The sequence below is a fragment of the Pleurodeles waltl genome, chromosome 1_1 (genome assembly GCF_031143425.1).
Source record: "Pleurodeles waltl isolate 20211129_DDA chromosome 1_1, aPleWal1.hap1.20221129, whole genome shotgun sequence".
In the NCBI taxonomy this organism is placed as follows: Eukaryota; Metazoa; Chordata; class Amphibia; order Caudata; family Salamandridae; genus Pleurodeles; species Pleurodeles waltl.
In genome coordinates, this window is record NC_090436.1 from 423,023,154 (window position 1) to 423,035,269 (window position 12,116).

Sequence of the window (12,116 nt, forward strand, 5' to 3'; positions counted from 1 at the left end):
TATTGCCACACAAAGTAGTTTTGTTCAGTGTCAGGAACTACAGTGGCAATCAGTGACGTAACTAAACTAGAGGGTGCCCCTTTGTAAAGAACATGGAGGAGCCCCCTCTCCAGACTCACTCAGGGCAGGTGCTGTGCTGAAGGGGCCCCCTGGAGGGCAGCTGCGGGGCCTTTGTTATGCCGCTGGTGTGCTTTTAGAGAGTTCAAAAACTTTTTTGGGGGGGGTTTGCCAGTGTTTGTTACAATGTTGAGGGCCTGGTAGCTCCCACAACAATAAAGTGTTACAAAAGCCATGTCAAAACAAGACACGCATTGATGAAACTAAAAGACTTATAAAAATATGTCAGATCAGTTGGCTTTGTCAGTGTTTGTTTATTTTCATGCTTCCCATAATCGTGTTGAAAATGGTTACACTGATTTTCCATTAGAAATATTTTTGGGAAATCCTAGCATGCATCAACACATTTTACTAAATGACACTTCATTTGCATATAATCAGAGAGCATTCTGGGAGCATTATACTTAGCCTCATAGCCTAAACTTTTCAAACATGTATATACAAGTTTTTTTTTTTGGTACTGGAACCAACGTCCGTAGTGAAGTGTGACCTTAAAACATTTATTTACAGCACTCACCCTAATAATGAAGGCTTTCAAATAATGAACCATAAATACAAGTTCGAACAGCATTAACTTTTGGAAACACATTACCTTAACTGCAGAGAGTTCCACTCTCTGTAATCAGGCAGCCAAAGGGTTTGAGCTGCAGGGGGTTGGGCCTACTTGTCCCAAGGACAAAGTAAACATAAAAACTTGTTGCCCTTGACCCCAAACAAGATGTCCCGGGCGTTGGGCGATAGGAATTCCACATCCCTGATACGACTTTTACTAAAAAGGAATATGAAATTTGTATGGAGTTCAGAATCTGAGGTGGAATTTGTGAGAATTAAGAAAGAACTAAGTAAAGTAATCTCATCTAGGGAGTTTGATTCTAAGTTGGACTGTATTTTGACGACAGATGCTAGTAACAAGTGTCTAGGTGCAGTTCTGTCACAAAAAGATGACAAAGGTAAGGAAAATATTATTTTGTTTGCCTCCAGGTCCTTATATCGTTGGAGGAGAAATATCCCATCATAGAAAAAGAGGCAATGGCTTCTGCATGGACATTAGAGCATTTCTGTACGTTTGTGTGGGGGAAGACTGTCACCATCCAGTGTGATCATAAACCTCTTATCAAATTACTTACGAGTGAAGGAAGTGTGTCCGCTTCAGCGTGAATTGCTAGGTTATCCATGAGAATGAAGGAGTACTTGTACCGCATGGTGTATGTACTGGGTAAAAATAATTGTGTTGCTGATTGTTTGTCTAGGATGCCTTGTTTGTTAGAAAGATGTGAGGAGGACAGGTGGAATGATTGTAAAGTGGCTTTAATACATGACTCTGGTAAACCGGCCATCAAGGAAGAGTGTTGGAAGAGGGAAATGGGAAAGGATGCTGTGTTACAGTTGGTTTTGCAATATGTTTTAGAAGGTTGGCTCAAAAAGGATCAGTTATCTGAATTGTGTTGACATTTTTGGGAAGTTAGGTCTGAACTTTCAGTAGATAGGAATATCATTGTTAGAGATAAGAAGATTATTCCTGTTTGTGGCTTGCGGGAAGCGATTTTGGAACTCTGCCACGTAGGGTGTTTCAGTATCGTTAGAACCAAATCTGTTGTAAAGGACTTATTTTGGTGGCCGGGAATAGACAAAGCTACAGAGAGATTTGTTAGGGTTTGTAAAGTGTGTTCTGCGGCCGATAAGAGTCTGTGTACCGTGAAACTGCAGATGGATCAGAAACGTTTGTCTAAGCAACCTTGGGAGTGTGTAGCACTGGATTTGTTTGATCCTGTAGGAGAGTTACAAGAATATGTAATTGTTTTGATGGATTTGTTCTCTAAGTGGCTGGTGGTTGACGCAGTGGAAAAGGCAGACACTGATACAGTTCTGGAATTTCTGGACAGGACATTCTGGTCGGAAGGAATTCCTGTGTCTTTGTTGAGTGACAATGGTATTCAATTTACTACCAACACAGCTAAAACGTACTTTGAGAGAGTGGGTATAAAGCATAGGACTACTTCCTCGTATAATCCCAGTGGGAATGGTACAGTGAAAAGATTCAACAGAGTAATTAAGGGGGTTATTCAGAGTGCCATGAAGCAACATTGTGACTGGCACACTGCTGTACGGAAGGCAATATAGAATTGCAGAGAATAATAGCACAGGGTGGAGCCCTTTTGTGATAATGAGGGGATGGAAACCTAGAAGTTAATTTAGTCCTGCATGGTTGATGAATACTGGAGTGGAACAATGGTCGCCTGACTTGATAAGGTGTAGTTTGGAGAAAACACAAGGGAAAAGTAAAGCATATTATGATAAAGCACACAGTGGTAAACCTGTTAGTATTGAAGTGGGAGACTGGGTTCTGGTAAAGAAACCTTATAAGGTAAAGAAAGGGGAGAGCCAATATTTTGACGCAGAACAAGCAAAAGAAGTTTTGCATAATGCAGTTAAACTTGGAAATGGTAAAGTATTGAATTTTAAACGCGTTGCTTTGCATTCAAATGAACAGGAGAAGGAAGGCTTTGAAGTAAAAGCAAAAGAGATAATGGAAGGGAGGAAGACCTCAGATTGGTTGGAAGATGATGAAGTGGTGGAAAGGAATGAGAGGAGTGCGATAACAAGTATTAATTGTGAGGATAGTGTGAGTGAAGAAAATGTAAGAGGAAATGGACAGGAACCTGTTGATGAGGATTTGAATGGCAGGAGAAGGAAAGTAGTACCTCCTAGTTGGTTGAAGGAATTTTTTTGTAGGGTACACCTCAGAAATTCAAGGTCCAGTTTAGTAACGTATACCTAAATACGTAGTTGTATGTGTTGTTTAAAAAAAACAGGAAAAGAAAGAAATTGCATTTGTATTTCTACAAAGGCAGTGTATGTTGATGGGAGTTTATTAAGGGGGGAAATGTGCTGGTTATTATTATTTTTGTCTGTTTTTTTAATCTTATTTTTTGTGGTTTTATATTATAGCTGTTAAATATATCCTTGGTTCTGTAAGGGAATATTGATTGTATTGTTAATAAAAAGGGGAGGATGTGTTGTGTGTTGCCTATGTCATTGTCATGACATAAGGGGGTTCCAAGTTCCAAGGACAGCGAGGCTCGACTGGGAGACGGTTGGGACGCTCGGTGCCTGAGGAGTATCGTGCCCTGTTTCCTGTATTGATGCAACTACATTAAAGAAGACGTGTACTTACCATCTAGTATTCGTTTGTGTAATTAACATACCCGATCCACACCAGGATAGGAAAATAGATAATTTATTCAGAAAAATGTTAAGACCAAAACGACAAAAACCCAATATGCACAAGTCAAAATATCACTTTTTGAAGGTTTAAATGAGTCTCAATCCTTAAAAGGATACAACCACTGATTCTTAACACACAGTACCCGGGATGCGTAAAAAATAATGTCGCAGAGGGGCCACAAAGGAGGAGATGCGTCGATAAGTAAGGCGATGTGTTGTATTTTCCTGTGCGGTGAAGCCAATGCCTCGATTTTTTTTTTTTTCCACTCTGCAAGGTGATGCTTCGATTTCCAGGAGCGCAGCCTTGGTTCCTCACCACGATGCGGGGATATTTTGACACCCAGGGACAATGTGATGAAAATCCAGAATGCACTGGTAGAAAGGAGCAGGTGCTGCATCGATCCGGTAAGCGGTGCATCGATTTTCCAGCCGCGAGACAGGCGCTGCTTCGATTGCTACAAATGTTGCGTTAATTAATTTATTTTTTGACGCAAGGGGATTTTCTTCTCTTTAATGAAGTCTTTGTTGGTCCTAAGACTTCAGAACAGGAGGTAAGCTCAATCCAAGCCCTTGGAGAGCACTTGTGGAGAAAGGCCTTCCAGCAGGGTCAAGGGCCAGCAGGCAGCAGGGCAACAGCAGGCCTTTTCAGCAAAGCTGTCCAGGCGAGTCCTTTGGGCAGCCAGGCAGTCCCTCTGACAGAGTCCATTTGCAGGTCCATGCATGTGCTCAAAGTCATGAAGTGAAAAAAAACAAAACGCTCTATCACATGGTCAAAGTGGGGGGTGTCATATCTCTTTAAAAAAAAAAAAAAAAACTTTAAGCCATGTTGTATAAACCTTGACACAAGCAGTAGATTTCACATAGGCGAAACCTGTTGGCTTGCCAATGCCTGTTCTTCTAATGGTGTGTAGCCCAGGCTTTTATGCTGATCCTTCACTAGTGCTTTAACATTAAAGTGACAAGAATGGTAGGAATGGCTCACATACTACATTGTTATAAGGCATGTGGAGTGGTCAGCTCAGGTTGTGAAGGATAATATCAGGAGTGTACACTAAAAGTACAATGAGATATGCAATGTGAAAGTTGTAAACCTGGAAAGGGGGATTACATGCAAGTGGTAACCCATTGGGAGAAACAGGCAAAGAGAGTGTGAATTCTGTGCAATAGAGTTGTCTGGACAAATTATAATCTTGGGAAGGGTAGTTCATAGGTTTATCATGCCTCTTCCCTCGGAATTATGTAATTGGCTAAATACACAAAGAAAACAATGTTAGAAATATTTTGCCCATTGCTGGGTTCTGCAGCTCATGCCGAATCATGCCTCCACCTGTCTGTGGAACACCCTTCAAGTTGACCACGATCAGAGAACCGTTAGCATAGTCCAGGCTTCAAGGACGCCTAGTTACATGCTCGGCATGGGGTCCAGCATCACGCCGTCTTAATGCTTACACAGTCTTTCTCTAACGGGCAGTCTCCAGTAAGCCATGTGCTCAGATAGGAAAGTGTTAGAAATGGGGTCTTTGGTTGACAGTCAGGTTACTCCCTGTTCAAGCAAGGACCCTCACTCTAATCAGGGTAAAAGAGAATCACCCTTAGCTAACCCCTGCTTACCCCCTTGGTAGCTTGGCAGAGCAGTAGGCTTAACCTCAGAGTGCTAGGTGTAAAGTATTTGTACCAACACACACAGTAACTTAATGAAAACACTACAAAATGACACACCACCGGTTTAGAAAAATAGGAAATATTTATCTAAACAAAACAAGACCAAAACGACAAAAATCCAACATACACAAGTCAAGTTATGAATTTTTAAAGATTAAACTCAAAAATAGCGCTTAGAAACAAAAATGCTTCGATGAGATGTTAACACGGCGTCGTGACTGAGTCGTTCCCAACAAGCCAACACCAGCGGCGCCGGACACGGAGTCGTGTAGACCCCCAAGTACAGTACCTTTGGTGAAGAGTGAAAACAAGCCGATGCACGAAGTCCGGAATCGCGGCGTCTGTGCGAAACGTTGAGTCCGTGCACTTCGAGCGGCGTCGGTCACGACGTGGTGCTGCGACTTCTACGGAGTCGCGGACTTCAGCGGGGCTGCAGCGGCATCGGGCCTGCGAAGAGCGTCGCGTTCCAGCGAAGGTTACGGCGTCGGGTGCAGGCGGCGTCACCGGATTCAGCAGCGGCGGCGGTCCGGAGTCGTCCGAAGTCGATTTCCTTGGATTTCCACCAGCTTTCCTTTCAAGGGCCCAGGGACTGGATAGGGCACCACTTGTCAGAGCAGGAGTCTCTCCAGAGACTCCAGGTGCTGGCAGAGAGAAGTCTTTGCTGTCCCTGAGACTTCAAACAACAGGAGGCAAGCTCTAACTCAAGCCCTTGGAGATTTCTTCACAAGATGGAAGGCACACAAAGTCCAGTCTTTGCCCTCTTACTCTGGCAGAAGCAGCACTGCAGGAAAGCTCCACAAAGCACAGTCACAGGCAGGGCAGCACTTCTTCCTCAGCTATCAGCTCTTCTCCAGGCAGAGGTTCCTCTTGGTTCCAGAAGTGTTTCTAAAGTCTGTAGATTTGGGTGCCCTTCTTATACCCATTTTAGTCTTTGAAGTCACCTTTCTTCAAAGGGGACTCACACCTACTTGTGAAATCCTGCCTTGCCCAGGCAAGGTATCAGACACACAGCAGGGGGTTGGAGCCGGCATTGTCAGAGGCAGGCACAGTCCTTTCAGATGAGAGTGACCACTTCACTCCTCCCGCCTAGTAGAGATGGCTAATCAGGAAATGCAGGTTACACCCCAGCCCCCTTTGTGTCACTGTCTAGTGCGAGGTGAAAAACAACCCAACTGTCAAACTGACCCAGACAGGGAATCCACAAACAAGGCAGAGTCACAGAATGGTTTAAGCAAGAAAATGCTCACTTTCTAAAAGTGGCATTTTCAAACGCACAATCTTAAAATCAACTTTACTAAAAGATGTATTTTTAAATTGTGAGTTCAGGGACCCCAAACTCCACATGTCCATCTACTCTCTAGGGGAATCTACACTTTAATCATATTTAAAGGTAGCCCCCATGTTATCCTATGAGAGAGACAGGCCTTGCAACAGTGAAAAACGAAATTGGCAGTATTTCACTGTCAGGACATATAAACCACATTACTATATGTCCCACCTTATCCATACACTGCACCCTGCCCTTGGGGCTACCTAGGGCCTACCTTAGGGGTGCCTTACATGTAAGAAAAGGGAAGGTTTAGGCCTGGCAAGTGGGTACACTTGCCAAGTCGAATTTACAGTGTAAAAATACACTTACAGACACTGCAGTGGCAGGTCTGAGACATGATTACAGGGTTACTTGTGTGGGTGGCACAACCAGTGCTGCAGGCCCACTAGTAACATTTGATTTACAGGCCCTGGGCACCTCTAGTGCACTTTACTAGGGACTTAACAGTAAAACAAATATGCCAATCATGGAGAACCAATTACGTACACATTTTACACGGAGAGCATAGGCACTTTAGCACTGGTTAGCAGTGGTAAAATGCTCAGAGTTGAAAAGCCAACAGCAACAGGTCAGAAAAAAATAGGAGGCAGGAGGCAAAAAGACTGGGGATGACCCTGCATAAGCAAAAGTCCAACAGAAAGTATGCCCCCATTTTGAAGCTCCGGGTTTGTCAGGATGTCTTTCTAAAGAAAATGCAAACCAGTAAGGAACAGGGCTCGAAAAATCATAAACATTTTACTAGACCTGCAGGTCGGTTAACTTAAATAATGTACTCAACCTAACTGTAATGTACTCAAATTGTGTGATCCTAGGCAAATAGTTTAAAGTCACGTTTTTCTTAATTCTCACATATGATTGCACTTTCAAATCTGTGAGCTCAGCATTTCTGCAGTACAAAAAAACTCTTTTGTTTGATTAGGTAGACTTAAGTTTGCTGCATGCATCACAAGAATCTAGCCCACATACCCATGAGGTCTAGACCACATAATCTAGGACTTCTTTTAGTTTACTAACATCACTATCAGGGCAGGAGGGTTTCTCCGTTTTTTCAAACACTCAGTTTTAATAAATATATTACTAAATCATGATTTGATAACATATTGTCTTCTACACACAGTAACTTTCCAAGAAATGTCCAAAACCCTCTCCACTAACCTGCAGCTTTTCTGATAAAACTATACAGTGTATTAACAATCTGTGAAAATTGGGTTTCAGAAAACATATCCTTTGCACATCAACATATAAAGTATTCTGATTTATTTTCATCCTATTAAAATATTTTTTCATCACACAGAAATATAAAATAGGGCTTTCACAACTACTGAAATATATTTTGAAATGTTTGCACAGTTGACTTAGTCATTTAAATGTTGTGTGTTAGGAAAGACCTGACACCCGGTCACACAGTTCACCTTACAAAGTCCTGGAACTCTGCAGTCAGAAGGAAAATTAATTGTAAGAAAAACTGACTTTTGACCTCTGTCTGTGAACACAGAGCAAATGTGACTTAAGAACACGATTTAAAGGCATCTTTTATTGCCCCTCCACTTTTCAACTGAACAGAACACCTGTTCAGTATCAACTCTCCAGAAGGGACGAGTAGGTATTAAAAATAGTTTGACCTGATCAAATAAGACTAGCCAATGCGAGTGATCGAGTGGATTTTTCGAGCCCTGGAGAAGTATGAACAGAATAAGTATCTCCCCACAGTCACTTATTAGATGGATATTATTTCCAGTGAATGAAGAATTGATGACAACCTCTTAGAATCTGAGTCACAAACTTCTTGAGATTTTATATTCTTGTACCCTGATCAGTGGGGTGCAGGTGGAATAATAAGGCTCTAGATCATGTAGCTTCCATTGAGATGAATGAAAGTCAGGATGACTCTTTTAAGCACAAGGCAATTTCAGTCAGATGACCAGAAGATCGATCTGATAAGAGATGATAAATGGGCCAAAGAGTCATGGTTGAAATTTTTCCAGTTCATTACCTGAAAAACCGTAGAAAGGCAGCCAAACAAAAGTTTCAGGAATTAAAAGAAGGAACTTGTGCATTACTTATTAGCTTGTTCCTTCTTCTAGATCTCGAGTGGCGTATGCTTTTAGAAAAAAAGCTTTCAAGAGTATCAGAGTAAACGGATAGGCACTAAAAATAGTGTAATACTAAAAGCAAGGTGTTTTAACTGCTTTATGACCAGAAGTTACAAAATCATGACCTGTGTTCACTATATCTAGTTCTCTGTTATTTTGCTTACTGACTGAAAAACTATTTTGTTGAACTAAAGGAGTCTTGAGATGGAGATATCTTAAATTCTTCAAATCCCACTGTTCCTGAGACACTTTAATTCTGTCTCAAAAGACTGAAGGATTTCTAGCCACTCAATGGGAAGGAACTGCAAGTTGGTCATAAGTGAGAGATGTCTCAGAATAGCAGTGGAATAAAGCATCTGACAAAAAAATCTTGGAGCCAAGAACATAAGTGATTGTGAATTCATACTGTGCAAATAAATACGCCCATCTGGATTGTTGACTACTACAGCCCTGAAGATTGTGCAAGTACTGCGTATTCCGTAGATCTGTTTCAATTTCAGATTGTTCTTTGGTGCGTGTCTAAAGATGTCTTTATTCACTGCAAGCTGTCTACCAAACATCTTTCAGCGGTGCCTCTTTCTTGAATAAAGTTCTTAGATGGCATTGTGGCTTGTGTAGAGAAATTGGAATTGTGAGATCCATGGTAATGTTGCTGTGGGAGCAAAACTACCCCTGTATTCAAGACACACCGAAATTCAGATCACCCAAAATTTCTCAGACTGTTCTCCTACAGGGTGATCTTGCACAGAAGGTACCCTCCTCAACGTCAGTTTAGCAGAGTAATAGAAATACATAATTGGGACCATCAATACTAGAGGTCTAGATGAGAGAAAAGGTAAAGTGTTTTATTACAGAAATCTCAAAACCAAGTGGTACAGAATACATGTCAGGACGGCTTTTATATAGTTACATAGAGTAATCAAAATCCGAGATTAATGTAAATCCCAAATGAGCAGCAAAATCAATAACGAATTGGGCAGCATCGCTAGTAGTAAAGGAGAAGTCTCCTAAAAAGCTGGCTCACCCCCAGGGATCAAAAGATTATTTTATACAATTCTTGAATAACAAATTGGAGAAACAGCAGACTCACCATGGTATGATCTAACGTATTCACTTTTTTGCGAAAATCTGATTTATCTACTTTATTACCTTAACACAGAAGCACTATCCCATTTTAAGAAAATCACCCAGCCAGCTAGCTTGCATGCCATTGCCATACGGAGATGCTCAAACAAAATATGAACCATTTAACAATGGAGCTTCATAATAATGAATAGGCCTAGTCACCCTAGCAGAACTATAGTGGAAGGACCTTGGAACTGCAACAGTTTAAGAACTCAGAAAGTTCACTGAAAGCTTTGTATTCATGACCGTGCAAATATAATCATCAGCTTGTTTTTGCTCTTCGGAGATTGTGAGGAGAAAAAATTAGCAGGGGAACAAGATGGAAGGTGAATTGCAGGAGTGAATGACGGAAACAGCATCCATCTTATCAAAATGGTTGTTGCACAAAAATGTGGCCTAACTAAAGTATGCAAACAAACCATAATTCTATACACCCTAATAAACTAGTTTCAACTGTAATTATGTTAATTCAACAGCTACGTTTTGGATCCAACATAATATTCTTATTCATCCATATATTATTGCACAAAATTATAATCTTGAAAATGCTACAAGACTGAGTATATCTCTACTTTCATCCAGAAGGCTTGACTGCTGAAAACAGCCAAAATGTGAAAGTACAGGTGAAAATGGGGAAATACCTGGGGATTTGGACCTGGAATTATCAATTTGCCTCTGCTAAGTCCCTGTTTCCTAGTGAACATTCTGGGTCAAACTTGTAGTGGATGAGATTTTCTCTACCTCGTGAGTTACCGGTACCCCAGTATATATAAATGGGTGTGGGTCATTTATAGCGATGGTTTAAGTGTGCTTGATCATCTCAGAAAAAATATTTCCTCATATTCTTCAGAACATAATTGATGTCACATGTTATCTCAGCAAAAGTCTTAATAAAGTGACAATAAAGGCTTTCAAATCCAAGGACACATATAGAGGGTCATTCTGACCCTGGCGGGCGGCGGACGCCGCCCGCCTGGCGGGAACCGCCAAATGGCCGCTCCGCGGTCAAAAGACCGCGCAGGCCATTCTGACTTACCCGCTGGCCCGGCGGGCGCCCGCCAAGGGAGCACCCGCCGGCCCAGTGGGAAAGGCCCTGCAACACAGAGGCCGGCTCCGAATGGAGCTGGCGGTGTTGCAGGGGTGCGACGGGTGCAGTTGCACCCATCGCGATTTTCACTGTCTGCAATGCAGACAGTGAAAATCTCCCTGGGGCCCTGTTAGGGGGCCCGATGACACCCGTTCCCGCCATCCTGTTCCTGGCAGTAACAACTGCCAGGAACAGGATGGCGGGAAGGGGGTCGGAATCTCCATGGCGGCGCTGCTTGCAGCGCCGCCATGGAGGTTCTGCCCAAGCAGGGGAAATCCGGCGGGAAATAGCCGGATTCCCTTTTCTGACCGCGGTCAGAATGGGCAATGAAGCACCGCCAGCCTGTTGGCGGTGCTTCCGTTGCCCCCAGCCCTGGCGGTCTTGTACCGCCAGGGTCGGAATGAGGCCCATAGTCTCTTTGATATTAGTAGATGAAACCCAATTCCCAAAATTGCTGAAACCTTTGGATCCATGGAGAAAGACCAGTGATATTCAATCTGAATTCCAGATATCCCACCTCATCATTTTAGAATAGACACATCTCTCATTTACAGAATAAACTATGTTGCTGAAGTCGTGATAGGACTAGGCTTACATTTGCCTGATGTTCTGTCAGGGTGTTAGAAAACACCAGGATGTCATTGTAGGAAATGTGTTTAGTAGTTTGGAGGAGTGGTGAGTGTGGATGGGGGGGTGCGTGGGGGTGAGTGGGGGGAGGGGGGCTTGAAACCCTAGTCAAGCAGCAACCGCAATCCTTGTCAGGGTAAAAATACAGCCTCCAAATGAACTTGTGCTTAACCCTCTGGTAGCTTGGCACGAAAGCAGTCAAGCTTAATTTGGAGGCAATGTGTAAAGTATTTACTCAGCACACAAACAGAAATAAAGTGAAAACACAACACAAGAAAAATCCCTCACCAATTTAGAAAAAAGAGACAAAGATACAATTAGTAAAACCGAACTAATTGTTGTAACTCTTGTGTTAAGTCCTGAGCAGTATGTTTAGTATTTATTTTCATTATTATTTTTGGGAAATGGCATCGCAATTTGTCAAGAACTGTATATAATGAAATTCTGTTCTGTTTCCTTCTCGTTTGCCTGAAAGGTGTCTGTTGGCTTTTTAAGAGTGTCCCTGAAAGGTGGAAATCTGATAGTGCTTGATTGAAGATGGATATGTATTTTGCAGTAGGTATGCTTGACACTAAATTTCCCTGAAATCAGTAAAAAAGAACAGCTAGGTAAAAATCTACAAGAAAACTCAATTGGAATCCTGCTCCAGTAAGCCAAAATCAAGGACAAAAAAAAAGGACAAGTTGGTGATGAATGCACTGAAAAGAGGGAACCAATGGGTTGTGTGTCATCTTCTTTTCATGCTAGCATTCTTTATATATGATTCAACCCATAACTGATATTGCAGGAAAGACTAATGCTTTATCTGGACTGGAAATGTCCAGTAGAGCTCTCCCAACAATCTGGATGG

The 12,116-nt window shown here is 42.2% G+C and overlaps 1 protein-coding gene across 2 annotated transcripts in view; it reads left to right on the forward strand.

Annotated features, from left to right (window-relative positions):
- The window catches only part of ANKRA2 (ankyrin repeat family A member 2), a 105,605-nt gene that overhangs the window by 8,177 nt on the left and 85,312 nt on the right, over positions 1–12,116 (forward strand). The window contains exon 2 of one of the 2 annotated variants that reach the window (XM_069224014.1): positions 3,618–3,747. The exons of the other annotated variant lie outside the window; for it this stretch is intronic. The gene's annotated coding sequence lies outside the window, so the exon portion shown is untranslated. The remainder of the gene's footprint in view (positions 1–3,617; positions 3,748–12,116) is intronic. 2 annotated transcript variants of the gene reach the window in all.